General features: G+C 43.9%; 1 protein-coding gene across 5 annotated transcripts in view; it reads left to right on the top strand.

Annotated features, from left to right (window-relative positions):
• The first annotated feature begins 458 nt into the window (after nucleotides 1-458).
• Nucleotides 459-26381, top strand: part of MAP3K13 (mitogen-activated protein kinase kinase kinase 13) — a 125277-nt gene continuing 99354 nt past the window's right edge. For 2 of the 5 annotated variants that reach the window (XM_025200778.1, XM_014518699.2), the window contains exons 1-2: nucleotides 459-537; nucleotides 21067-21196. The gene's annotated coding sequence lies outside the window, so the exon portion shown is untranslated. Of the gene's footprint in view, nucleotides 538-18693; nucleotides 18741-21066; nucleotides 21197-23084; nucleotides 23133-26381 lie in introns of those variants that run through there. The other 3 variants (XM_025200779.1, XM_025200781.1, XM_025200780.1) reach the window with 3 other exon arrangements.

Below are 26381 nucleotides of genomic sequence, written 5' to 3'. Positions count from 1 at the left end.
ACCCATCTGGGCATGAGGTGGCCGAAAGGGCTCACCCTTAACCCCTTCTCTCACGCCATCCATCCTCTCTCTTGCTGCCTCTTGACCCGCTGTCTCTTGACCCCTTGATTCGTTGGTGCTTGCAGGAGCTGCAGTCCCGCCAGGCTGCAGTGAAGCCAAGAGGCAGTGACACTAAGGCACTGCAAAGGGCCCTCAGAGGAGCGGACTTCACTGCCCGCTGAGGGAGCAGAGAGAAGGGGAAGCCAGGTCCCCAGACCAGCAGGGAGAGAGCCCTGCCTGGAGGGTAGTTGGGGGAGGCCTGGTGGAAGCCAGGGTGGGCCCTCAACAGCACTGCGTTTCCGCCCCTAGGGGCGCTGGCGGGAAGGAGGGCGGGGAGTAGCATGCTAATGCGCAGGCGCAAACCCCCCGAAGGGGCGGGGAGCTGCGGTGGCGCGGGGCGTCGCTTGTGTGCCGGAAGTGACGACCTACAGACGTTGCAGGGTGGGGGCGGGGCTGGAGGACGAGGCTGGCGCAGGGTCTCGAGGCGGGCGCCCCCAGGTAACACGGGAGGGGGCGGGGCTGGGGCCAGCTGTGCGGGGGGCGAGTGCGCAGGCGCAGCAGGAGCGACACCGCCTCTCGTGCCGGCCACCGTCCTTCTGTCTGCACCTTGCAGCCACCTCTGTCCATCCCTTCCCCCTTGCTCTGTTCTTCTCTCCCTTGGCACCAGATTTATTTGGGGGTTTTGTCCTTTTTAAAACGTTCCTGTTCTCAAAAACGGCATCGCCCCAGGCCACGTCGGGGTCCCGTGAACTGCTTGTCTTGCATGAGCGTGTTTCGTGTTCCTTGTGTGGCTGTGGGGGGCGGACGCCTGCTGCGTAGCCTAGATGGCGGCGCTGCCAATCTGCCTCGTTGGCAGCAGCATCCTTGTCACCCTGCGGAGGCTGCTGATCCCTGCTCGCAACTGAGTTGCATCTCCGTGTGCTTTTGAGTCTAGGACTTTCCTTAGTGACAAACGGACATGTCCTGTGTAACCACCGAACAGAACAAAAACCGACCGCAGCATTCAGCCATCCAGTACTCCTGTGAGTCAGAGGTGTGCGGTGTCAACATTAAAATGATGATGATGATGATAATAATTTAAAACTCAGCTGCTTCTGTCATAATGACTCCACATAGCCAATATTGGAAGGAATGAGTTAGTAACTGTATTTACTTAAAAGTGTTTTGTTTTTTTAAATAGGGTACAAATGAGTTCAGATCACCTGTGCAAGACTTCCATGTATTTCCATTATATGGAAACTTTCAATGGTCCCTTTTTATGGTGTTTAAGGTAAAAGCCTGACATATAGGGTGTCATATAACCATACTAAACTATGTTATACTTAGTGCTTATACTAAGTACCCATTTGTAGTTAATCCTATCCTAACAGATTTACTTGTAAGGTTTTGGGGAAGGGAAATCATTCTTTGTTCTGAAACAAGCAAAAAACCACATGGATGCTGTTCAACTTTTCATAAAATGCAGGTTGAACGCTTAGTTTGAATATAAAATGGAGCTTGGTCTTACATAGTGAGTTGCAACGATCAGCACATGCTAAATGGATCACTCTCTTCCTCTGGGACTTCTTTTGAACAAATACATGTAGATATAATGGACACATTCTTGGGGGGAAACAGGTTGATCAGCAAAGTTTGTCACTATCTGTATTTTCCTTGTGAATATGCTTTTGTTTTAGTCCAACACTTGGTTGCCCAGCAGTTTCCTGCATGCGGGAAAATTGTTCTAGAGCTTAACATGGTGCAGGATAAATAAAACCTTGTCATTTCAGATGGAGCTCTTAAGAACTGTGGGCCTTTATACATGTGCTCCGGGGGTGGGGAAGAGTTCTTTAATTAGAGCTGCTCTAAGTGCTTGGAACATCTTGTGCATCAGCTTCCCTGCTCTGAAAAATGGTGACAGGGTTACTTTAACTAAAGCTCATTTGATGAGCTTTAGTTAAAGCCCCTCACTGTTGTTTTGAAGTGCAGGGATGCTGATGCACAAGATGCTGGAGTACATTAACTCCTATGCTTCAGCAGACATGATTAATTGAGCCTGGTATTATAGCGCAGCGGAGCAGCCTTGCTCGTGTATAGGCACCATGTATGTATTGGCGATGCCTCAAAACAAATACCCTGACTTATAGAAACCTTGGCTAAGGTGAAAGAGTGATAGCTTATGTGTTAGTAGGATTTTGGTAGCTTGAACACGCTTTTTCTAGTGTTAACTAACTTGCTGAAACTTTAAGGGACGATAAAACTTCTTGTAAGCTGCTGGAATGTAGTCAGGCGTGTGGTTCTCATGGCTTTTAACCTCATTTCCGTTGAACCAGTGTTTATACCGATTGGCATATTTTGTAAATGTATCTACTGTAAACATGGCCTTGGATGTTCCTGTCCTGTTCTGTGTACTCTCAGAAATGTGCCTTGTTGACTGGTTTAAGAATGCCAGTGTCTGATTTTAAAGTTGTGAATGCAGATTTTGGAAGACGTGCCTTCAGTTCCTAACCACAATTTCTGATTGCATCCTGTTGCTTGCCATTATTGCTTCCTTCTGCTTTAAGCTGGGTCTAGATAATTTTGCCTTCTTTCAAGCCCCACTGCTTGCCTGGCACTAGGAAAGTCAAGTCACAGCTGTGCGTTAAAGGGAGATTGTAGCTGCATGTCACTAGTGGCCTCACATGTCTGTTGAACAAGGGAGATGGTGACAATACTCCCATAAGAAACCCTTTGGATCAGATGAACAATTGCTGGATTACCCCTTTTCCTTCAGAAAGAAAGCAGCACTGGTGTTCTCTAGCCTTCTCCAAGTAGGATCTGTAGCTGGGCTGTTGTTGCACTGCACTTGGTCATCTTTGTTAATTAAGGATTCATACTACTGCAATATTTGAACCAAAACTGTATCAGTGGCTGCTGACAGATCCAAAAGCACCTGCACAGACACATTTCATGTGTCCGTTTGTTACTCAGATTACAGGTAACCTTGTGGGCTGGCCACTAATAAAAGAGGTGGAAACAGGTCTACAGCCCAACTTGTTATTTGCTTGCACTTCAAAACACAAAATCAAACATTATTCTATCTCATTACCCATGATAGCACCACATAGGGTCTCACTTAAACTGGCTGGGAAGACTCGAGAGATGGGTAGAGGGTGGCACAGATTGGCAGCAGGTCTTGAATTTGCTGAGTTCTCCAAATTTCCCCCCAGCCTATACCCCATATTTATAGATGGCTGGTTCTAATAAGTGACGTCTGAATGATTTTATGTAAATTTATTTGTTTTACTAAAACTTTTAGAACTGGATTGAACTGGATCTCTTGCAGATTTGCAAGGTGTCAGTTGGGATTTACATATTTGGGAAAATAAAAGGGAGGGTTTCTCATCTCCTTTACTTCCCCATTGTGGAATGCTAGTTCACACTATCCTGTTTCTTCTTTACCTTATTTTACGGTCTTCCTTGACAAGGCTGTTTTGTTTTTCTAAATTATCTAAGTCTCTTAAACCAGATATACCTATTACAGAAAAATAGCATTTAATACATTTGGTTACATCAGTCACTACTACTAATGTTTTAAAATTAAGCTATGATATAGTATATTTGGATTATTTAATGTATGGTCTTCCCTTATAATGTCTTCTTTCTGGTCTTGTGTTTTGTTTGATTGCATCTCATCACTAGTTTAGTTTAATTAGACATGCGGATGACTTTCTTTACTTTGCTGACCAAGCTAGTTGTCACATCTGCAAAGGTTCATGCTATGGCAGCAGTTTTCAACCTTTTTACATTTGTGGACCCTAAAAATTTTTTAATGGAGGTGCAGACCCGTTTGAATTGTGAATGTAGGTATTCACATACTTTTGATTGATCATAGTCATCTTTTGTGGACCCCTTAGACCAAGTCTGCAGACCCCTTCTACTTACTCACATTTCTGAAGCTTGGCTGAGGCTCCTTGAACGTGGGCAAGGCTGGCAACACGTTACAATAAAGACTAATTCAACAAAAAGTTTGGAAAGTTATACAGGTTCCAGCCATTCCAGTGAAAAATTCATTTGGAAGCTGCTGGATGGTGCTCTAAGTGCTTGGAACATCTTGTGCATCAGCTTCCCTGCTCTGAAAAATGGTGACAGGGTTACTTTAACTAAAGCTCATTTGATGAGCTTTAGTTAAAGCCCCTCACTGTTGTTTTGAAGTGCAGGGATGCTGATGCACAAGATGCTGGAGTACATTAACTCCTATGCTTCAGCAGACATGATTAATTGAGCCTGGTATTATAGCGCAGCGGAGCAGCCTTGCTCGTGTATAGGCACCATGTATGTATTGGCGATGCCTCAAAACAAATACCCTGACTTATAGAAACCTTGGCTAAGGTGAAAGAGTGATAGCTTATGTGTTAGTAGGATTTTGGTAGCTTGAACACGCTTTTTCTAGTGTTAACTAACTTGCTGAAACTTTAAGGGACGATAAAACTTCTTGTAAGCTGCTGGAATGTAGTCAGGCGTGTGGTTCTCATGGCTTTTAACCTCATTTCCGTTGAACCAGTGTTTATACCGATTGGCATATTTTGTAAATGTATCTACTGTAAACATGGCCTTGGATGTTCCTGTCCTGTTCTGTGTACTCTCAGAAATGTGCCTTGTTGACTGGTTTAAGAATGCCAGTGTCTGATTTTAAAGTTGTGAATGCAGATTTTGGAAGACGTGCCTTCAGTTCCTAACCACAATTTCTGATTGCATCCTGTTGCTTGCCATTATTGCTTCCTTCTGCTTTAAGCTGGGTCTAGATAATTTTGCCTTCTTTCAAGCCCCACTGCTTGCCTGGCACTAGGAAAGTCAAGTCACAGCTGTGCGTTAAAGGGAGATTGTAGCTGCATGTCACTAGTGGCCTCACATGTCTGTTGAACAAGGGAGATGGTGACAATACTCCCATAAGAAACCCTTTGGATCAGATGAACAATTGCTGGATTACCCCTTTTCCTTCAGAAAGAAAGCAGCACTGGTGTTCTCTAGCCTTCTCCAAGTAGGATCTGTAGCTGGGCTGTTGTTGCACTGCACTTGGTCATCTTTGTTAATTAAGGATTCATACTACTGCAATATTTGAACCAAAACTGTATCAGTGGCTGCTGACAGATCCAAAAGCACCTGCACAGACACATTTCATGTGTCCGTTTGTTACTCAGATTACAGGTAACCTTGTGGGCTGGCCACTAATAAAAGAGGTGGAAACAGGTCTACAGCCCAACTTGTTATTTGCTTGCACTTCAAAACACAAAATCAAACATTATTCTATCTCATTACCCATGATAGCACCACATAGGGTCTCACTTAAACTGGCTGGGAAGACTCGAGAGATGGGTAGAGGGTGGCACAGATTGGCAGCAGGTCTTGAATTTGCTGAGTTCTCCAAATTTCCCCCCAGCCTATACCCCATATTTATAGATGGCTGGTTCTAATAAGTGACGTCTGAATGATTTTATGTAAATTTATTTGTTTTACTAAAACTTTTAGAACTGGATTGAACTGGATCTCTTGCAGATTTGCAAGGTGTCAGTTGGGATTTACATATTTGGGAAAATAAAAGGGAGGGTTTCTCATCTCCTTTACTTCCCCATTGTGGAATGCTAGTTCACACTATCCTGTTTCTTCTTTACCTTATTTTACGGTCTTCCTTGACAAGGCTGTTTTGTTTTTCTAAATTATCTAAGTCTCTTAAACCAGATATACCTATTACAGAAAAATAGCATTTAATACATTTGGTTACATCAGTCACTACTACTAATGTTTTAAAATTAAGCTATGATATAGTATATTTGGATTATTTAATGTATGGTCTTCCCTTATAATGTCTTCTTTCTGGTCTTGTGTTTTGTTTGATTGCATCTCATCACTAGTTTAGTTTAATTAGACATGCGGATGACTTTCTTTACTTTGCTGACCAAGCTAGTTGTCACATCTGCAAAGGTTCATGCTATGGCAGCAGTTTTCAACCTTTTTACATTTGTGGACCCTAAAAATTTTTTAATGGAGGTGCAGACCCGTTTGAATTGTGAATGTAGGTATTCACATACTTTTGATTGATCATAGTCATCTTTTGTGGACCCCTTAGACCAAGTCTGCAGACCCCTTCTACTTACTCACATTTCTGAAGCTTGGCTGAGGCTCCTTGAACGTGGGCAAGGCTGGCAACACGTTACAATAAAGACTAATTCAACAAAAAGTTTGGAAAGTTATACAGGTTCCAGCCATTCCAGTGAAAAATTCATTTGGAAGCTGCTGGATGGACTCTGGTTGATACTGAAGTTGGTTTACTGCAACCTGTTCCAGCATTGCATAGAAGAGTGGGATAAAGTGACTGTACCCGGAACAGGGGTGGTCAACCTGCAGCATGAGTGCCACAAGTGGCACAGATAGCCTCTATGTGTGGCATGTGATAGACCAGGGAGGGGATGGGCAGGAGGCAAAGGCAGAGCAGGACATTAGGCAGGGAGCACAGGGCAAAAATCAGAAAGCAGAAAAGGAAATGGGGCAGGAAGTGCCGGGCAGGGAGCAGAAAGCAAAGCAGCAAATTGGGAGGAAAAGGGGATTGCATTGGCACTTGAGAATGATGCAGGGCTGATTTGTGGCACATCTGCTAAAAGGGTTTGGCCTTATGGCCCAGAAGAAGCAATTGATTTATCAATGTCCAGTTATTTAAACATTGCCAAATTCACCCCATTAGCACTCAGCTCCTTGAATGACAAAAAGACTCTTTAGGAGAGTGGGGGGGTTGGGAGGGCTAGCAGGGGTCCCCCCATGGTCCCCTCCCCCAGCCCCCCTCCCCCACCCCTAGTACTTACCAGCTCAGAGTCAGCTGCAGCTCCCTACTGCAGCTACCGGGGACTGCCCGAATAATCAAAGCTCTCCAAATCTTTTCCAAAGATTTGGAGAGCTTTGAATCGATTTGGACCTTTAAATTGGTTCCCTGGTTCGATTTGGATTTGGAGATTCGGCCACTGAATCAGGCTGAATCTTCTCTGAATCAAATCACCACCCAAAACTTCACATAGCCCTCCTGCCCAGTAAGGTATCTACATGTGCATTACTGTGCAGTAACTAATTGGGCATAAATTTGATACCTGCATAATGCAGTAAGTGTGCAGTAAACGTGCATGTGTAGATGTGCCCAATGAATTCATGGCTCCATTAAAGTCTGTGGGAGTCTTGCCATGAGTGTTAATGCCTCCATGATTTCAGCCACTGTGTTTACCTTCCCCAGGTGCACTTAGGCTACTAGAGAAGGTGTTAGTCTTCCCCTTAGCACCTTGATTTGTTCACAAAACAAAGTGCTTTTCATTGGGGTAAATATTTACTTCTGCCTCAGATTGAGCACAGGTTGGATTCACTAGTATGTGTATTGAAAATAAAAGTTTGAGAAGCTTAGACTTGACTTTTTCAGGAACCATGACTGCTGAGTGGGATGGCTGAGTGGGATGGCACTCTGATAGCAGAGAAGCTAAGCCCTATCCCCTGTGCACAGTAGCTCTCTGTCCACTTCTTTGTGTTGCAGTATGAAGAGGTTTTACTAAAACTTTCTGGACATCCAAATCTCTCCTTTGGTCAGTGACCTATCATGGGTGTTTTTATTTCAGAATGTAAATTGTTTCAGAAAGTCAGGAAGATGTGAAACGAGAGAGATTTTGAAAATGTAGCTATATTGCAGTTAGTTCCAATATCTTGTTATGAAATGGGATTCAGGACTAGTCTATAAAGCATGATTGACATGACAACTCATTCGATAAATGACAGAAAGACTTTATTTACAACAACTATTCACTGTTAAAAGAACTTAAAGTAAAGCAAAGTCCAATATATTTAGCTGTAAAAGCAATAGTATCTCACCAGTACAGGCAAAGATGCGGTCTCAGTCTTGTCGCTTCTCAAGGTGTGGATCAGTTCAACAGGGATAGGGACAGAAATTACACATAAACCGGTTTAAGTGATCGGAAACTGTTTCAAATCTAATGCAACAAAAGTTTGGTGCACATAAACAACTTTCAAAATGGCCGAAACCGGTTTAAGATAAACGTGGATGGATGTAGTATCAGACTTAGCTGATTTAGGTTAAATCAGTTTATTGAACTTCTGTCTCAGGTCCCCTCCAAGTTCAAGTTAAGTCACAGTCCCCTAGCATCCCAGAATGCTTTGTACCTCATCCGCAAATTCCCCTTTCCCTCACCAGGTGGATGGGTTAGCCTTGGCTCAAGCTGTCTGCTCCAGCCAAACAGGGAGGCATACTCTAGCACCCCCTGGCTTCTGGCCTGCGCCACTGCAGGTATGTGGCTGCATTTCTGGAATCAAAAGTGAATGTTTGTTCACTTGCTTGTTGGTTCAATCTACACAGCTTAGACTAACCTGTGAAGATTGAGTTGATTAGCCTCAGGCTTTGTGACTGTTTGTACTTAGCCCAGAAGATCAGCTGGGCACAGTAGCAGTTCTTGTGTTGAATTATTATTTTTTTTTCACTCTTGAAGTGCACCCTGTTAGCTGCTTCATTCCTCTTTTATACCCTTCAGCTCAACATCTTCAAAGCATTCTTGTAGTTGTGTAAATCAAGAGAGAAACCCAAGCAGTAACTACCTTATTTCACAGTGTATAGGTTGACATGGTGTATAGGTCGGCCCCCAGCTTTCCGATTTGAAGGGTAAGTATTTTATAGGAACGGTGTATAAGCTGGGACCAGGCTCGGTGCTTGGATGGGGCCGCCCCGTGCCCTGCGAGTGGCCCAGGGCTCACAGGGGATGGGGCTGCACCAGCCAAGCACTGAGCCTGGCCCTGTCTGCTGGAGTGGTGCTGCTGAACGCCAAGTGCGGTACCACTTGCAGGGGACAGGGCTGGGCTTGGTGCTCAGTTGGTGCAGCACCATCCCCTGCAAGTGGTGCCGGGTTTGTAGGGGATGAGGCCACGCAAGCCGGGTCCCAAGCCTGGCCCTGTCTGCTGTGAGTGGCACTGCTGAGCAGGGGAAGGGGCCATGCTTGGCACTCAGCTGGTGCAGCCCCTTCCCCTGCAAACAACTCTGGTGCCGTCCGGGGAGCGCCACTTGCAGGGGATGGGGCCGAGCACTGAGCTCAGCCCACCCCCATGCTTGATTTTTTTGATGTGGCACAGTGTATAAGTTGAGTTGGATTTTTAAGCCCCCAAAACTGGGCTTCAAAACCTGATTTATACACTGAAATACGGTAACAGGAAAATCCTCTTAATCAAACTGTTCATTATCAGAAAGTCCCAATTTGGACTGAATAACCTTCCTCAGTAACAGGAGGTTATCAATTTCTATTGAGTTGGAACATATCAAGAAATTGATTAACAATCGGGAGAAACACAAAGTTTTTGAGGAGGTGTCCTTGGAAGATCAAGAGAACCACTGAGGCAAAACAAGAGTAAATCAGGAGACACCTATCAAATCCCATATGGAGAATGTCTCTTCCTCCACATAAACATGAGTTAATTGTAAATCAATATTTACTATAATAACTAGTCAAGGACAGACATTTCACACAGTGACATGCCAGATACACAGGAGGAGCCTGCTTAAAACCATGATAGGTACAGTAAGATAAGTTGGAAGTGATGCGTCATTATTTCTTTTCAGAAGGTCCAGCTACAAACTTGCATCCTCTTGCGCTATGAAGTTGTATTCAGTATTTTGTCTTGTAACTTTTGTGAGTAGGCCCAGCTTGGCTTAAGCTTCATAGTCGTCTACTTATACATACTTACTTTAGAAAAAGTAGAAAAACAGGGCTAGAAAGTACCTTTGTAGGTCATCTAGTTCAACCCCCTGCTTAAGGCAGGATCGCCCATATCCAAACCATCCCATCCCATCCATCCCTAAGAGATTGTTGTTAACTAACGTTGAACATAACTGCATTGTTGGCAGGTAAACAAATGTCATTTCTGCCAAATGAAAAGACATGCATGCTAGCAAAAAAATATTTTGAATTTTTGTATAACAAATTAAGTAAAACAACCAGACATCTAACAACCACAATAAATGGATGAAAACACATACATTACTGGGAAATGTGCATGCTTGTTTGCCCACCCTCCATCTGAACTCTAATTTGAAAAGACAGGGATACAACATCACAAAGAAAGAAGGCTTTTGTTTTTGATTTATTTTTTTGGACAGGTGATGCATCTATTAATTTACCTCAAGGGGAGGTGAAGAACTTTGTGGTCTACAGAAGTTGCATAACTTTAAGAGTAGGATTGAAGATGGATTGTTTGATGTCTGCATATTTGTTTTCAGTATTTTGAATAATATGATTTTAAGATCCATGTAAATTCAGACAGTTGCAAATTCCCATTGTCACAGTGTGAACTAATATTCATACATACGATATCAAATTATTTTAGGCAACCCCAATAGTGCAGAAATAAAGTAAAGTATATAGTCCTGTTCCGCAGGATTCTGTTCTAGTGTTATATCTGCTAAAATACTGTAGGGTCTGCCCCTGAGAAGAAGGCAGTGTGACAAAGATCATGGTGATTATGTCAGTCATGGACTGAAATATTAGAAAGAATTAACCACTGCAAGCGAGACTCGTTTCAGTAATGCTGGCAGCTGCTTAAATAGGGCATTTAAAGAGCTGATCTCTTTGTCTCTCTCACATCTGCTCACAGGACAAAGAGATCAGTAGCAAACATCTCAAGAAAGCCATTGACTGAGGCTGGTTAAAAAGAAATCAATGTTTTTTGGATGTGCTTCTGCAATGAAAAGTTGTATCATAATGCATGTACATGTGTGCGATAGTGGAAGGGGCAGAAAGGCGGTGTGAGTGTTTCTTTGCTTGTGAAGATTTAACTGCTTTTGAACCTTCTCTAAACTCTGCTTATTCATCCAGTGTTATTTATAGATTTTATCCTGTGGGCACTACAGTAAAAATGACACCTTTGACCATGGTTAGCATTCTTCTGACAGGAGTTAGATGAGGAGTCAAATGGAGTGTCATATAGCCAAGTGATTTAGACCCTCCTTAGGGAGAGGATGTTCTGGCTTCTGGTCCCTGCTCCCAGTGCTCTTATGCCTTTTATATTAGTTATTAGATTAAAAAAAACCAATACAACAGCTCTAGAAACAGGCCTAAGGAACAGGTTGCCCTCTGGGAAACCTAATGGGTAGGTTGTAGAAGCAGGCTTCCTCTTACTTGCTCTCTCTCTGGCCCTTTGACATGATTTTTTGGGCTGCACGCTGGCCCGGCTTCTTCAACAAAAGTGGTTGTGACTTCCCTACCCCAACCTAGCTTTTCTGGGAAATGGGAGCTACAGGTTTGAATTCCCTCTGGCTAAGGAGGATTTCCCATGGTTTGGGCAAGTACTCTAACCACTGGGATGTTGTGTAAAAGACAGGCACAGCCTCCTCCCCACCCCAGTTAACTAACTGCCCACCCTTGAAGAATTAGCGGATCTGTAGCTTGAGTAGCTTCAAGCATCTGAGTCAGGCACCCAAAGCCTAGCAGGGGGCTGGAGTGCAGAAACACCCATATGTTGAGGCACCTTGTTTGAGAATCACGGTACTAGAGTCTCTGGAAGATAACTTCAGCTGAGTTTTTCTTTGGCTTGGCTTCTTCTGGGTGTTAGCATCTGACACATTAGGTCTGATACAGTGAGTCTGCATCAACCATTAAAAAATCAAGGTTTTGTGTTGTGCACAGAAGGTGTGTAAAGAGCCCTGGGTTTCATTCTCTTTGTGATAAGTTTCCTGCTGTCTTGAAATGATTTATTCTGTACACTTCACTTTCCCCATTTTAAAATGTAGAGAAGCTACCTTTCTGAAGATGCTTCATTTATTAATTTTTTGGAAGGTGGTTTGAGAGGCTCACCTGCAAGTAGTGAGTGATGATGGGGTTAGGTTTTTGATGGTCGGCAGCATTTCTTCCCTACCCCCTCTTTGTTGGCAGTCTGTTTTGTGAATTTAGTTGTACAGTATGGTTAATCAACAAGGTAAAGGGCTGAATATTGCATGAAGATTTTTCCATAACTGTTTTCAGGCAGTTGAATGAAAAATACAAAACACCTATTTTTAAGGCTATCTAGTCCATTGGGGGCCAACCTTTTTGGCAGGTGTGCCATGAAGCAACCACTGCACCCTCCTAGTATGTCACTCCAATCCCCTTTCCCTGGCCAGGGGATTGGAGTCTGCTGCTCTGCTTTCTGCCCTGTGCTCCATTCCCTGTTTGTTGCTTCAGTTTCTGCTCCATGCTATATCTGCAGCTCTGCTCCCTGCTATGCATCCTGTGTCCCACAGAGGCTACTTGTGCTGCAGTTTGGCCACCACTGAACTAGTTCATCCTCCTGCTTAGATATGGAATTTTACAATAGAGTTTTACCTGACTAAATTTTAGTAATATTTCCTTTCCCTCTCAAGGCACAGGTGGATAACCAATTGAAGCCATATGAAATGATTGATACAAGCTGTTACTACTTAACTGTTACATCTGCTGTTTCTGTAGCCATATTCTCTAGCAAAACTGTTGCAACTTTAACCCTGTTTCATTTAGGGTTAATGTTACAGCTTTTTAGCTTATATGTATTGCTACCTGATCAGGGGGACCTAACAGTTACATAGTGGCAGCTCAAAACAGCTGCCTCAGATCTCCTTCTCTTTATAAAGCATAGACTATGAGGGTTGGAAGGGACCTCAGGAGGTCGCATCTAGTCCAACAGGACCATCCCCAACTAGATCATCCCAGCCAAAGCTTTGTCTAGCTGGGTCTTAAACACCTCGATGGAGAGTCCACAACCTCTCTGGGTAACCTGTTCAGTGCTTTACTATCCCCCTAGTGAAAACATTTTTCCTAATATCAAACCTCAACTTCCCTTGCTGCAGCTTGAGACCATTGGTCCTTGTTCTGTCATCTGTCACTGCTGAGAGCAGTCTAAAGTGACTAAAAATTGCATTTGTCCATTCAGTTAGTTTCAGCGCTCATGATGCTTGTGATGTGATAATCTTGTTGGGTTTTCTAGGTGCCTGTAGTCCTGTCAGGAAAGCCAGGGCAGAAGAGATCTGAATTATTATTATAAAGATGCAAACAAAAAAAAGGAGAAAAAATTACAGTGGAGCACATGTTGGGTAGCAGTTCAGAAGAAACCTCCAGATTCCTTTTATAAGACACACATCTTTCTCATGGAGATCACCTGTAATCATCACCCTCTGTATTTATTAATTCTGCAGTCGCAGAACTAGTTGCTGAATTGTGCTCCAGGACATCTGTTTTAATTTGTTTAAATGTTTTTGTCTTTCTGGTGTCAAGAATGCATTATAAATGTGGACGGAGTGACCATAAAGTCTTCCTGACTGCTCATGTAACCTGTAAGAGAGGAGGTGAAAACTTCCCCAGATATTTTCACAGGAAGTTAACTCTGAAACCACAAAAAGGATAGTCTGCAGCCAGCTAAGTAACGCAGTGGCTGACAATTGGACTACATTCACTATTTTCCTACTTAGTAACTTCTTAATGGATGATTTTAATGATTTGGGAGTTATCTCAATGCTCAGCAGCAGTCTCCCAGCATAAGGATACAATCTGTCATGTTTTGAAGGCCATGGGGCCTTCTCCTGAGCAGTTTTGATGGTTAGGCTGGAATACAGTTTGTTAGCTTGTATAACAGTGTAGCAGGTCCAAGTCACAGGGGCAGCCGTGGTACTCCTTGGTCACCATGTGGCCCCGACCTGGCTCAGTCTCCAACACAGACCTTCCCAGATGACTCTCCTGCTGCACCTTGTTCTTATAGAGGATTAGGTAAAGGAGGTTGCTCACGGGTCTTAGAGTGAGCCTGTGTCTGTGCCAATCAATACCAGGTTCTTCCTGGACCCCTTTAGTCTCTGTTCAGCCATCAGGCTCAATGGGCACTCCTGGCCTGTATGTGCCTCTGCAAGGGCACCTGTAGCCTTAAGGACTCATCGTGTGGCTCCATCCACCCCTACATGCCTTGCAGGTATTCTCTCTCATTGATATTTGTGGCTCTTGTCCTTCCTGAATCCTTGGCCCCTCCTGGGCCGTGGCCCTGCTTCAGGCTAATTGATCCTGGTCCCTCCTAAACCTTTGGCCCCTTCTGGAACTTGGCCCCATCCTCAGGCCAGTAAAGCTAGCTGTGGTCCCTCCTGGACCTTTGGCTCCCTCCGAGACCCTGGCCCCGCTCTCAGGCCAACTGATCTAGCTGTGGTCCCTCCTGGACCTTTGGCATCTCCTGGGCCCTGGCCCCACTTTCAGACCAGCTGATCTAGTTGTGGTGCCTCCTGGACCTTTGGCTCCAACTGGGCCCTGGCCCTGCTCTCAGGCCACGTGTCAGACCCCTTTGGTCTCGCACTCTCTCTCTCTGTGCATCTGCATCCTCAGATCATACTTCCAGCCCCCCTCTGGCCCCTGGGCTCATAGATTCATAGATGTTAGGGATTGGAAGGGACATTGGATCCTACAGGAAAGATTGCTAGGGTCAGATGATGGATCTTCTTATCCTATGCTCTGGGCTACAGAGTCCCACTCTCAGCCCCTTTTGGGTTACCAATACTCTAAGTAGGTCTGGAGCTTGCCCTCAGCAGGGCTTATGGCTAAACCCCAGTGCAACTTAACTAAAAGCACCTGTGCCCCCTGGCAGGAACTCAAACCTTCTCTGGGCCTAACATAAAACCAAGGCCACCTGCCTATATAAGTGAGCTCCTCTCTGTCCCAGGTACCTTCCCTTGTCCCCAGGCTTGCAGAGTGGCTTCCTTCTAGTCAATTCAGGAGCTCTGCTGCCTGCCAGGAGTTCCTCTCTTCGTGGTTTTCAGGGCTGGACTGCCTGATGGGCTCAGGCCTGGGGCTTATATGTCACCAGCCTGACCTGTCGCTGGTCAGGTGGGCTGCTAATTAACCCTTTACCACCTCAAGCTGCCTCTCCCACTGCTTGCTCCTTTGAAGGAGCTGGCACACCTCAGTGGCCTGCTACAAACAGGTACAAACCAGGATGTTGCGTTATCGAAACCTGTGTTAGCCCAGGTGAGACCCCAGGCCAAAGCATGGTGTAGTTTTTTAAAAGAACAGATTACAAGGCATGTTGGCCAGAAGCATACCAGTGACAAGCCAAACTACACTATAACTTGGTTTGACCACAGTGGCTTTAAGTGACTATGAAGTTAGATTATTCACCCTGCAGAACAGGACTGTTCAGTGAATTAGATTCTATGCCAGGACTTTCAGTACTTGCAGGGTGTGGACAGAAGTCACTTTCAAAACCTTTCCAAATGTAATGGGCTTGGAAACATGTCAGAAGGGTAGCATTTCAGCTGCAGGGAGAGGAGGTGGAGGGGAGAACAGCCTGTACTGGATGGAGAAGAAAGCAGTGGGCTGGCAGAGGTGCTGTCCGTGGCTGGGATTCTGACACTGTGCCCCAAGTCCCCCAAACCTCTTCTCTCCCCTGTTCAGCACAGGAGAGAGGTAGAAGTATCAGGACTGGCTCTGGTAGTAGTGGGCTTCCTGGGAGTCAGAGGCATTGGGACCCAGCAGTGCATATCAAGCTGTCCACCGCATTCTGCTTTCATCTTCCATGAAGGGGGAAGAGAGCACTGTGGGATTCTAGCGGACCTATGCATCCCCTTTCCCTGAGTGCATGTAACTAAAGGGGAACACTTCAAAATAGGGCCTGATTTCAGGAGGGATGATCTTGCAGCTCTTCAGCCACTTTTGGACAGAGATGTGGGGTGGAAAATTTTCCATTTTTTTTTTTCGTGGGAAATTTTCCATTTCTAAAAATTCATTGTTTAATAAAAGTCATTAGTAACAATGAATGGATGCCAATAGCTGTGATGACAGACATTGCCGAGTACCACGCAAAAGAAACACTTTGGAGCAAAGACATCGTTTGCCGAGCGGCAGAGAATGTCTCCTCTCACATGGTGGAAGAAATACTGTAACACCTGACTGTTATCCAGGATTGCTCTAAGGATCCCAAGCAGTCCACCAAGAGCAGCTTCTTGTGAATGGAACTGGAAGGCTTTCAGCTCAATCAAGGCAAAAAAGAGGATTAGACTAACGAATGCACTGCTAAGCTTGTTTGTATTCCTCAAAGTCTCTTGCTTCTGGAGAATCAGTCAGAAGCACAATTAGTGAAGAAGATGCAGGGTGATGATAAGTTGCCCTTGCCCACAGACTCATTGGTAAAACCTTCCTTTAGCGAAAGAGAATGTGATTCAAGTAGTTTTGAATCAGATTTGCCTCAATCTGGTTCTGAAATAGAACTAACAATAGTGCAAGTGAGTCTACAGATAGTGACAGTGAAACTGGAGGTGCTGCAATGACCTCAGTGGAAGAGAGTTAAACTCTGTTGAGGTAGATGAGTGGACAACCACAGAATATCATGCACACTTCTTTGGGTGTGCTAGAATTAGTGTGTCAACAGTTTTCAGTGACTTGGGTTTTTTTCCTTAAATTTAAACAATGTAAGGGAAGCACATGCAATTGTGTACTGTCTTTACATTTTTACAAGTATTCCAGTAAAAATAATTCCTTTCCACACAAAGCTTTGAATTTGCTTGAATATAACATTTAAACCACATTAAGTGTGCTGTATTTAATTTTTTTCCTACTCAAATATTTCAGTTCAAATATTTGTGGCCATTGGCACATACAGTTAACACGGGGGTATTTTTTAGTTTTGTTTACTAAACAGAAGTCAAATAAACATGCTAGGTCAAATCACACTTTATTTAGGACATTGGAAAAATTTCCAGAAAATTTTCCAATTCAGATTTTCCAGAAAACCCACATTCTGGTTTTGGAATACTTCAAAGGACAAGTGTGGCTGCAGACACGTGTAACAGTCAAACCTGTTCCCAAATGTCACTGATTAGGAATGAGCTCACCATTGTCATGAGTCAGAGGTGTCCACATGTACAATGCCCTAGCCTGCCTCCTGGTGGGTGAGCGTAAGGGGAGTGCTTGTGGTCCCAAGTGTCTCTAGTGGGTTATGGAATAGAGAAAATCCCACACAATTTACTGATTCATTTTGATGCACTGGCTGGGGGAGTAGTTAGCTGATTGCACGATTTCACAGTGATTACACACTTAATTCATACAACACGATTTTATTTTAAAACTCTTTGCTACGCATGTAACACTGCTTAGCTTTAAGAAACACCACAAACATTAAGAACACAATAACTACATATATCAGAAACAATGCTCCTAATGCACTTCCTTCCCAAACAATGCTATAAGAATTAATGTTACAAAAACAACTACAATCACAACTAAAAGTTAAATTTGAATCAATACTATTATTTTCATAATATACTTACAATCCTAGAATTCTGAGAAGCCAAATACCAAAATATGGTTTCATTCCTCAGTAGTACGATTTAATGGGTTGGCCTCAGTAGTACGGTTCAATGGGCTCGCCTCAGCAATACATTCCTTCGTTGTTCTGCAAGTGAAGTCACCTCCAAATTGGGACAGTAAGTTACAGTTTTTATTGAGCGAGCTGCCGTCTATGGGCTCCTCCTACTCAACCTGTCATTACTCCCAAATTTGGGCTCGGATCTTACTCAACAGATTCTTTTGAAATTACCTTTGGGAAACTTCCATATCACTGCAAATGCCCTTTTCTTACCAATCTTTCCAAAAGGCCTTAGGGTTTGATCTCTCGGAACTCAGGATATTTGCTCTCTTTGTAAAAGACTTCTAAAGATAACATTTAAATTAAGACTTTAACCGAAGTCAGGACCTTTTGCACGTAGTCCCAAAAACAATGACTTAGATAAGGAGATAAATCTTATCTTCTTCCTGAAACTGGCTAATGGGCAACCTTTACAAACATTCAAACTATTTCATTCAATATGACACCGAGGGGTGGGTGACCTATGGCTGGGGATGTGTCCATTTTTTCTGCTTTCCCTGCTATCTTAAACATGAGTTCCTTAAACTTCAGTTGCCTGCATTTGACCCAAGTCTGCAGTGTGCTTACTGTTTCTTTTTCCATGTCCTTTTGACAAAGTATTGAATAGAATTCAGAGATTCATTGAGATCTGACAGGCTGTGAACGCTTCTGCTATGTGTCACATCCCAAGGGTGTGATTTTGTTTGTATGTGCTTGGGCACTGCTAGATTATTCCCCGCCACTAGGAGCTTTCTTTGCAGGGTGCATTTCTTAGTTGCAAAGAGAAATGCACGGTGCAAAGGAGTTCCCACCATTCGCATGCAAATTTGTGTCCCACTATTGGCCGGTTCTAAATTATTCCCACGTGGCGGCTAGTGATTGGCTTGCTAGCCATATAAGAGGCTTGAGCGGTTTCCGCCCAAGTTGGAGAACCCCAAGGAGAACCCCCACAAGGGAGGACTCCATAACCATCTGGAGGAGGAGAACTTTACGTCTCGTGAAGATCTCTAAGCGCTGCGGAGCCTATCGAACCCAGCGCAGGCTATAGGGGTCTGATCAACCTCTGGCCTCTCCCCGTCGCCGAACAATCCCTCGACGAACCCCTTTCCTGCGCGCAAGTTCCACGGAGCCTAGCAAACTTCTTGTGAGTGTATCCAGAGCTCTCTGCTTCGAGTTGTTTTCTTCGGTTGACACGATGGGCTCGCGTGTTTAGAGCCTTCAACCGGATTGGGCTAGAGGTTCGCATGGAAGGAACTCTTGTCCACCTCTCTTCTTTTCTGTCTGTAACTGCAACCCAAGCAAGTTTTCCTGCCTGCACCGCGACCATCTTCGGTGTAAGTAAAATAATCTTTAATCAACCGCTAAGCATCCGTGCCTAATTCTAGCCTGCCGGCCTGCATTCCCCGACCCGGCGTGTCCGGGCTGCTAGCCACAGCCTGCCGCACGCAGGCCCCTGAGGGCCTTGGACCGCTCCCGGCCCGCACACTATGGCCTTCAGCTATGGCTCTGGGCTGTCAGCTATGCATCGGAGCTCCCATGCCTCCAGCCCCATGTGCTTCCCCAGCTTTGGGTAACAGATGCAGGGGGAGGGCTTGGACCCATACGTTTGGGTTCCCAAGTGCTGGGAGAATGTGATTAAGGGGTCACAGTTGAATGATGAGTGAGAACATGGTTGGTTGCTAGAAAGTTTGGTTTATTGTACAAGTATCTTGATGGCACTTTTTAAAATCAATAAACTCTAACAAAAGGTTGGGGGGGAAGGGAAAGGAGAGTTCAGGCCATGTACAGCCAGCTATGACCATGCAGGGTGGGGGAAGAGAAGCTGTGCAGCATGGGGTGCTTGGAGGAGTAACCAGACCCATGTCACAGGGCACTCACTGACCACATGTAACATTAAACTGGTTGCAATGTGAACCAGGTCAGCAGAGTACCTGGTTTTCCAGGTGGAGTTTGGAACCATGCCAGGCACAGTTTAACAGCGTGGGATGTCCATCTGCTTCAGATTTAAGCCATACTTAACGCAGGCAAAGTGTTATGTTTGTTCACACTGCATGTTTCAGCAGCTGGCCCTGTGAAATATTTCAAAGGCATTTGAAATGTTTCAGTTGTTACTTCTATCCACACCTGTAGGGTGCATCTGCATAGGCCAATGCACTGTGAGCTTGCTTAGAGTTAGCTTGGGCACAAGAAGCAGAATAGCCATGATAATGCATTTCTGCTTCAGCATGAGTACCAGAAATGCTTGAGCCCAGGGGTGCATGAAATATGACCTGCAGGCTGGATCTGGCCCATGGGATTCTGTCTGGCTTGTGGCAGGTCCCTCAGCCCTGTCCAGCCCAGGTGTGGGGAGCAGCTGGTCCCACCACCCCTGGGTACACAGTCGGGTGAGGGCGGCACAGTGGCTGGACTCCGTTTTCTGGCAGCTGCTACTGCTGGTGCCACCACTGGACCTGACCCTGCTGCCCAGGCACCCCGGCCTCTCTATCCTGCACCCACCACTGAGGGCACCAGATAGAGTGAGTGAGTTGGGTCTCTATGGAAACCAGCCCAAGACCCCCATGCCAGGGTGCATTCAGCTGGGCAGATGGTTTGGGACTGTGGGCGGGCAGGTAGTGGCATGGGCAGGGCAAAGCTGGCATCTCAGGGCAGTGACAGCAAGGCAGAACTACAGTCTACTCCCCCGCTCTGTGCCAGGCTAGGCCAGGGCTGAGCCCCCCCACAACAGCTCTCCGAAATTGCTGAAGTGGCCCTTCGGCCAAAATAATTGCCCACCCCAGATATAGCCACATTAATACAGTGCTTTGCCCAGGCTTATATACTCTGCCTCTCAGCAGGGCTTATTAGCATGAGTGTGGTACTGTGCAAGGGTGCTGCTTCAAGTACCTGAACTAGCATGGATATAACATTGTGCTGCGCAGATGGACTTGTGGTGTGTGTGGAAGCTGCTTTCTTCTTTCTAGCCTTGTCAGTGTCCTAAACATACACCACTTCTCCTCGTCTGTCCCCAGCACTTCCTAAAAGCCCCAAATAACAACAGTGAATAAATGCCAACTATTCTATGATGCTGGTACCTGACTGGAATTAGCAAAAATCCAGGTTTTTATGCTGGCAAAATCTAGGAGCCTTTAGGAAAACCAAATACAACAGTCTACTTTAGTTCATTTGCAATGTTCAGTAACGAAAGCAACTTGAAGCCACACAAATATAAATATGTAAAATGTGAGAGCCAACATGGACTGAGAGTCCTGGGTATAGTGTTGTTATACTCCTAGCTTTGTAAGCAAAGTGCTCTGTGACACTGGGCAAGTCACTTTGCTTCTATGCTTCTGCTCCCTGCCTTTGCCTTTTCGTAGCAAGGCAGTTTAGATTGCCAGTTTGGTGGGGAAGGGATTCTCTTATCCTTGTGCCATACCTAGCAAAATGAGGCCTACATACTACTGTAATTTAACTAATAACAATAATAGAAAACGCAGCTATGACAATTGGGGTGTTAATAAGGAAGCTCTTCTTCCTACATGAGAACTCTGAAGCAGAGGTAACTATGCATCGATTTGATTTGAGATGAACTGTTACAGAGCGCGTCAGAAAGGAAAAGTATGACATGCATATAATAGTGTATATTTTATTTGAGATCTGTACATTAAATTGTTTTCTTTTTAGGTGTCCACAATACTGATACCTGGGAGGAGTGCCAAAGGGATCTAACCAGTAGAAACATATGGACCATTAAATCTTCTAAAAATGAAGCAGTTCACACCTTACTACTGGAATCTGCAACACTGCGAGGAAGGTAAGCGATTCTTTTTGTTTGCTCTCAGGAGCAAGTGCACTAGTCAGTATATCAGAGCCTGGATTATACAAAACCAATCAGGATAGGTGCCGGCATGCTCCAATACTGAACACTCTTGAAACAATACAACCTGATAGCATGTACCCATGGATCTGCAGGTCTTACCATTTGGAAACAGAAAATATTTGGTAAGTGACATACAATTTCCTCTTTAATGAATGCTGCCTTCGTGGTTAATTAAATGTCTCTTGTTTAATGATATGGCACAAACAGATTTTTTTTTCATTTTGTGACACTCAAAAAAGTTTTTCTTTTTTTGGCATTCATTAAAAAGGCCTTCAGTGTACTTGTGTGTTTGGCTATCAAGCATGAAATGCTGACATCTTTCAGAGCTGCAGTCATTGTCTTGGAAGTTCAAAAGGTGAGAAGCCCTTTTTAGCTAGCAATAATCGTGAAATGTATTTGAAAATGTCTTTAATTATAATTGACATTTCTCGAGCCCTGTATGGGTGGTAATCATCTTTGAGAACAGTAACAAGGCTAGTAATGCTAGATGAAGGAGAGAGGTTCGTGTCAAAAGCTTTAAATCCTTTTTCCTCAAATACAGAATGTAATGTTTGAGTAATTGAAATTTAATTAAAATAATGAGGTAAAAACAGTTTTGTAGGGTTTGTGGCTTCTTCTAGGCTGTAATTTTGGTCTGTGTGTGACAGTCACAAAGGCAACCACATAGCTCCCAATTTAAATCCTTTAACTTGGGGAATAACAGAAATTAAAATGCAAAATGCCAGACCAAAGACCTCTCAAATAAAAATGGAGGATTATTGAAACAGTACAACTCAGGAAAAAGTTAATCAGATAAAGCTAAAGTAAGGTTTTTATTTTCCTTCTTAACTTATTCAAACATAATCCATAAGAAGAGGCATGTGACTGTAAGCCAAAATTCCCTCTCAATGATGTTAATCCTGATTTTAATTAGTAACCTTTACTTCTCCCTTGTTGTAGGCTCCTAGAAAGCATTGGCTCGTAAATGCCTTCCTATTCTATTACTCAGTCGATAATTACATTTTTTTGGTTACTTTTTTTACATTTTAGTGTAATTTTCAATTACCTTTTTAAAAAAAATGAATACTTATGAAGGTCAGAGCCTTAGTAGGACTTTTAGGAAGTGCACGAAATAGTCATTTTACAAGATTTACTCTTACAGTGTGAAGTCCTTACTGTTTAGGTCTCTGGCCTCTCTTGAGCTGATACTGCTTGTCTACGGTGGGTCTTTTTTTTGGTTTTTTTTTATGTCAAGAGAACCTGGTATGAAAACCTAAATTGAGCCACAACTTAGATTAGAGCTTCAGAAGTGAATGAAACCCCCAAAATAGAGTCCTGGGTTGACATTTATCAATGTACCGTATTTATTCTAAGATGAGGGTGCTCCCCACCCCATTCATTATGGGAAAACAAAGCCTTGTCTTAGAACCGCCTATCACAGCTGGAAGCTGTGAGACATGGCGGTGCAGGGAGCCCAGCTGGGGCAGGGACAGCAATAGCCAGCAGCAGCAGCTCTGTTCCTTGCTCAGATTCCCTCCTCCCTTCCCTTCCCCTCCTGTGCTGTCAGGGAGCCAGGTCGGGAAGGAGGAGTCTGCCTGCTGCTGTTTTGGTCTCCAGTCTGCCCCATGCTAAAGGAAGCATCTGTGCTGAGAGCCTGGCTTGGCACCCTGCAGATTTCTCCTTCCCTGCCCTGCTCCCTTTTTCCACCCCCCTTCTTGTCTTCGCATGGAAGGAGGAGGGGCAAAGAGAGTAGGGCAGGGAAGGAGAAATCTGCTGGGTGTCCAGCCGTACTCCCAGCACAGCTGCTTCCTGCAGTGTGGGGCAGGAACAGCTCTGAGGCTCCACCTGTGTCTGGATCAGAGGGGAGAGCAGCAGCAGGAGGAGGTAAACGGTGGGTTGGTATTCACTAAGGGGGCAAGGGATGAAGGGCAGGATACCTGCTCCCCTGCCCCTGCTTTCCCTGCCTCCTATTCCTCCCCCCTGCTTTTCCTCTGCTCCCCCTCCACCTGTCCCCTCACTTCTGCTTTTCCCCTTGCCTGCCCTCCCCCCTCCACCCGTGGCTGTTTTCCTGCTGCATCAGTGGGGGGACACATTTAAGATGCCCCCCCCAGTAATTAGATTCTAGACACAGGAAATTATAACACATTTATAATTTATTAAATTGATTGTTTTTCAGTGTCTAGAATCTAATTATTCAGGCATTGTTTTAAATTCAAAGTCATCTTAGAATCAAGTAAATATGATATATTGTTATAGTGTTCACAAGTCCAAATCAGGATTAGGTCTTCATTATGTGAGCACAATACAGCCATATGCTCCCTGCTTCCCTGTCCAGAAGAAAAGAAACTTGTGAAGGACAGGGAAAAGGGATATACCATTATAATATTAGGTACCTGCATTTTGATTTGATACATTTGGCTTTAGTGCCAGGATCCTAAAGAAGAGCTTGGGAGATGAATAAAATTTGGGCTCTTGAACAGTAGTTGCAACAGAGCAACTGGTGTATGGTAAGTCCTCCTTATAGTCTGTTCATTCTCAGACTAGTCACTGCCTTTGTAGACTGGTAAAAGACTAGGTGTATCAACACAGTCAAATTAGATATCAGCGTGCTTCAAACTTTGCTGTCAGTGGCTTGCTATGAGCACTCCTATTAAAGATCATGACTCCCTTAACAAATGTAAAATAACCCCTGTTGCTTCTATGAGAAGTGCTCAATACAAAACATTTGTATGCAGCTGCATAGACTTCAGTCTGTTCATTTATGCAACACTTCTATTGCTGGCGCATCCAGATCTGACCTAAACTTTGGTAGAGTTGTCTTACAGTCCTTATTTTGATGGACTCTCAGTACCCACCTCTTGTTTCTTCCTGAGCAAAAAATATATATACTTTATAATGGAAAATACATTTTGCTTCCTTAAACTGTATTTCCTTGTAAATCTACAGTGTTTTGCAGAAAACATGAGTTATAATTTTAAAAAATCCCCTATCTTGACCAAGTGGCTCCTACAGATGGAAGAACACCAACTGACATGATGTCAGAACTACACCTGTTATGATATTGCTCAGAACATGGTGGTCTGTAGCAAGTTTAGAGGTACTAGGTCTGAAAGACATGCAAAAAAGCCAAATTGAAGTTGGTATTGAATGCCACTGTAGCTTGCTGGTTGTGGACACACTTAACTTGTATTCTGAAGCTGTTCAGTTTTTAAGATGTCTTTGCAGTATGAGTTGAATAACGTATGACTTGAATAATGGAGCAACCTCAGTAGGCTGATTTAGAATAAGCCTTCAGAAGTTGGGATATGTGTCTGAAACATGTAGACTTTCTGCTGTGAATCTCGATGGCTGTGAAACTCTTCCTTGCATACTGGAAGTCAAGTGCTCAGTTTCCTCTGGAATAAGCCTGTTCCTATGTACTTGCTCCTTTTTAGCAACAGTTCTTTGGCTTGTGGGTGGTATAGACCTTTAATAGGCCTTCAGACATGAGTAATAAGAGGAAAATCATCATAGGCAAGGAAATTTTAGAAGTGGGAGATTTTCACTTCTGTATTGCAAGGTGATAAACTTTTCACCTCCAAGCTAGTTAGATCTATTTTGACCACAGGATGAAAAAATTCGGGATGTTCACTTGCTGTATGAATGCAGCTCTATATTGGTGATAAGCAGGGATCCTGTTTTTTTCTGATTAAAAAAAATCCCCAATTTTGGGGTTAAAAAAACTAACCCCAAATCCACATTTTTCCATGATCAAAATTAAACACCACTATATATATACTTATGTATTAGTGGTGTTTAATTTTAATCATGTAAAAATGTGGATTTTGGGTTACTTTTTTAACCCCCAAATTGGTTTTTTTTTTAATTGGGGAAAACTAGGATCTCTGAGGTGATAAAAGACGAGCTCTGCCTTAAGATAGTTCCTCTGGCACTGGACTCCTATTCACGCTGAGGTTTCCATCTGTGGTAGGACGATAACTTTGCTTCTTCAGAGTTTAGTAAGTTCTAAAGAAGCTTGGGAACTTTGTGTCTAACAATTTGATACTTGGGTGAGGTTGTCGCTCACGGGATAGCTGCCTCTTAGTGATTCTTCAGATTTTAGGATTATTTACTTTTTGGAGTTTAAGATTCCTTTATTTCTTTTATGTTAATGAGTGCTTTGGTATGCACAGATATCTATCCACCTACCTGTTATGCATTACTTGTACTGTATTTCATTGTTAACTTATTAGAGTTTCCTTATACTTGCTTCTTGGGATGGGTGCCTTGGACTTTCCTTGGTCCCCTTACTACTTCTGGGGGTCAATCATGACAGTACAGCTCTTGAGTTGCCTTGGCTGCTTCTGCATTTTCATTTACATTTTTATTTGCTACCTATGCTTTCCTTGAGTTTAGAGAGTTCTAGAGGCATGGTATACTTAAGTCTTAGAGAGTAAAGAAAAATTAACAGAAGTTAATTTTCAAACTTTGAAGTGTAGAAGTGTAGTCAAGAAGTTGCCAGAACATGCCACCTACCTTCTGCTGGTAAAGGAGTTGAAACAGTTCTCTTCCTCACATGAAGGCATACTTGAAAACCTGGCTGGTATTTGAATAGGAGACCTCAGTGGGAACATGAGAGCATGATTTTGATTCTATTGAAGTCAAAGACAAAACTTAGCCCGACTTACCCAGGAGATAGGAATTCATCATTGGTTTTGCAGGGAGGGTTTTTGTAGATGGCACTGTGCTGTCTGTGCCAGTTGTGACTGAGTGCCTCAACAAGATGTTGGACCATTGGAATTACCTTAGAGAAGCACATTAGAGGTCCATCTAATCCAGATGTTTCAGAAGAAGAGTGTAGAAGACACTCTGCAGTAGATGGCTTGGGAATAACCTACTCTGACAGTCCCAGGACTCTCTTTATAAACTAATGAATTCTTTCTGATTTTATGAATTCTGTTTCTGATTGTAATGGTCTGCGTAGGTCATCAACATTTGGATAGTGTTCTCTTGGCAGAACAGAAGAAACTACTGACTAAGGCTATGGTCCAAAACCTTTAAGAAGCCACAGATGGTAACAATCTGACTCTGGTCAGATGTGGGCTGGCTGGCTTTAGTGATATACCAGCATTTTGAAGGGGGTGGGGGGAGAGGCTTTCCC

This window comes from Alligator sinensis, unplaced genomic scaffold (genome assembly GCF_000455745.1).
Source record: "Alligator sinensis unplaced genomic scaffold, ASM45574v1 scaffold1086_3, whole genome shotgun sequence".
Classification (NCBI taxonomy): domain Eukaryota; kingdom Metazoa; phylum Chordata; order Crocodylia; family Alligatoridae; genus Alligator; species Alligator sinensis.
Note: the sequence above shows the minus strand (reverse complement) of the source record. Positions and strands in the feature narration are given on the sequence as shown.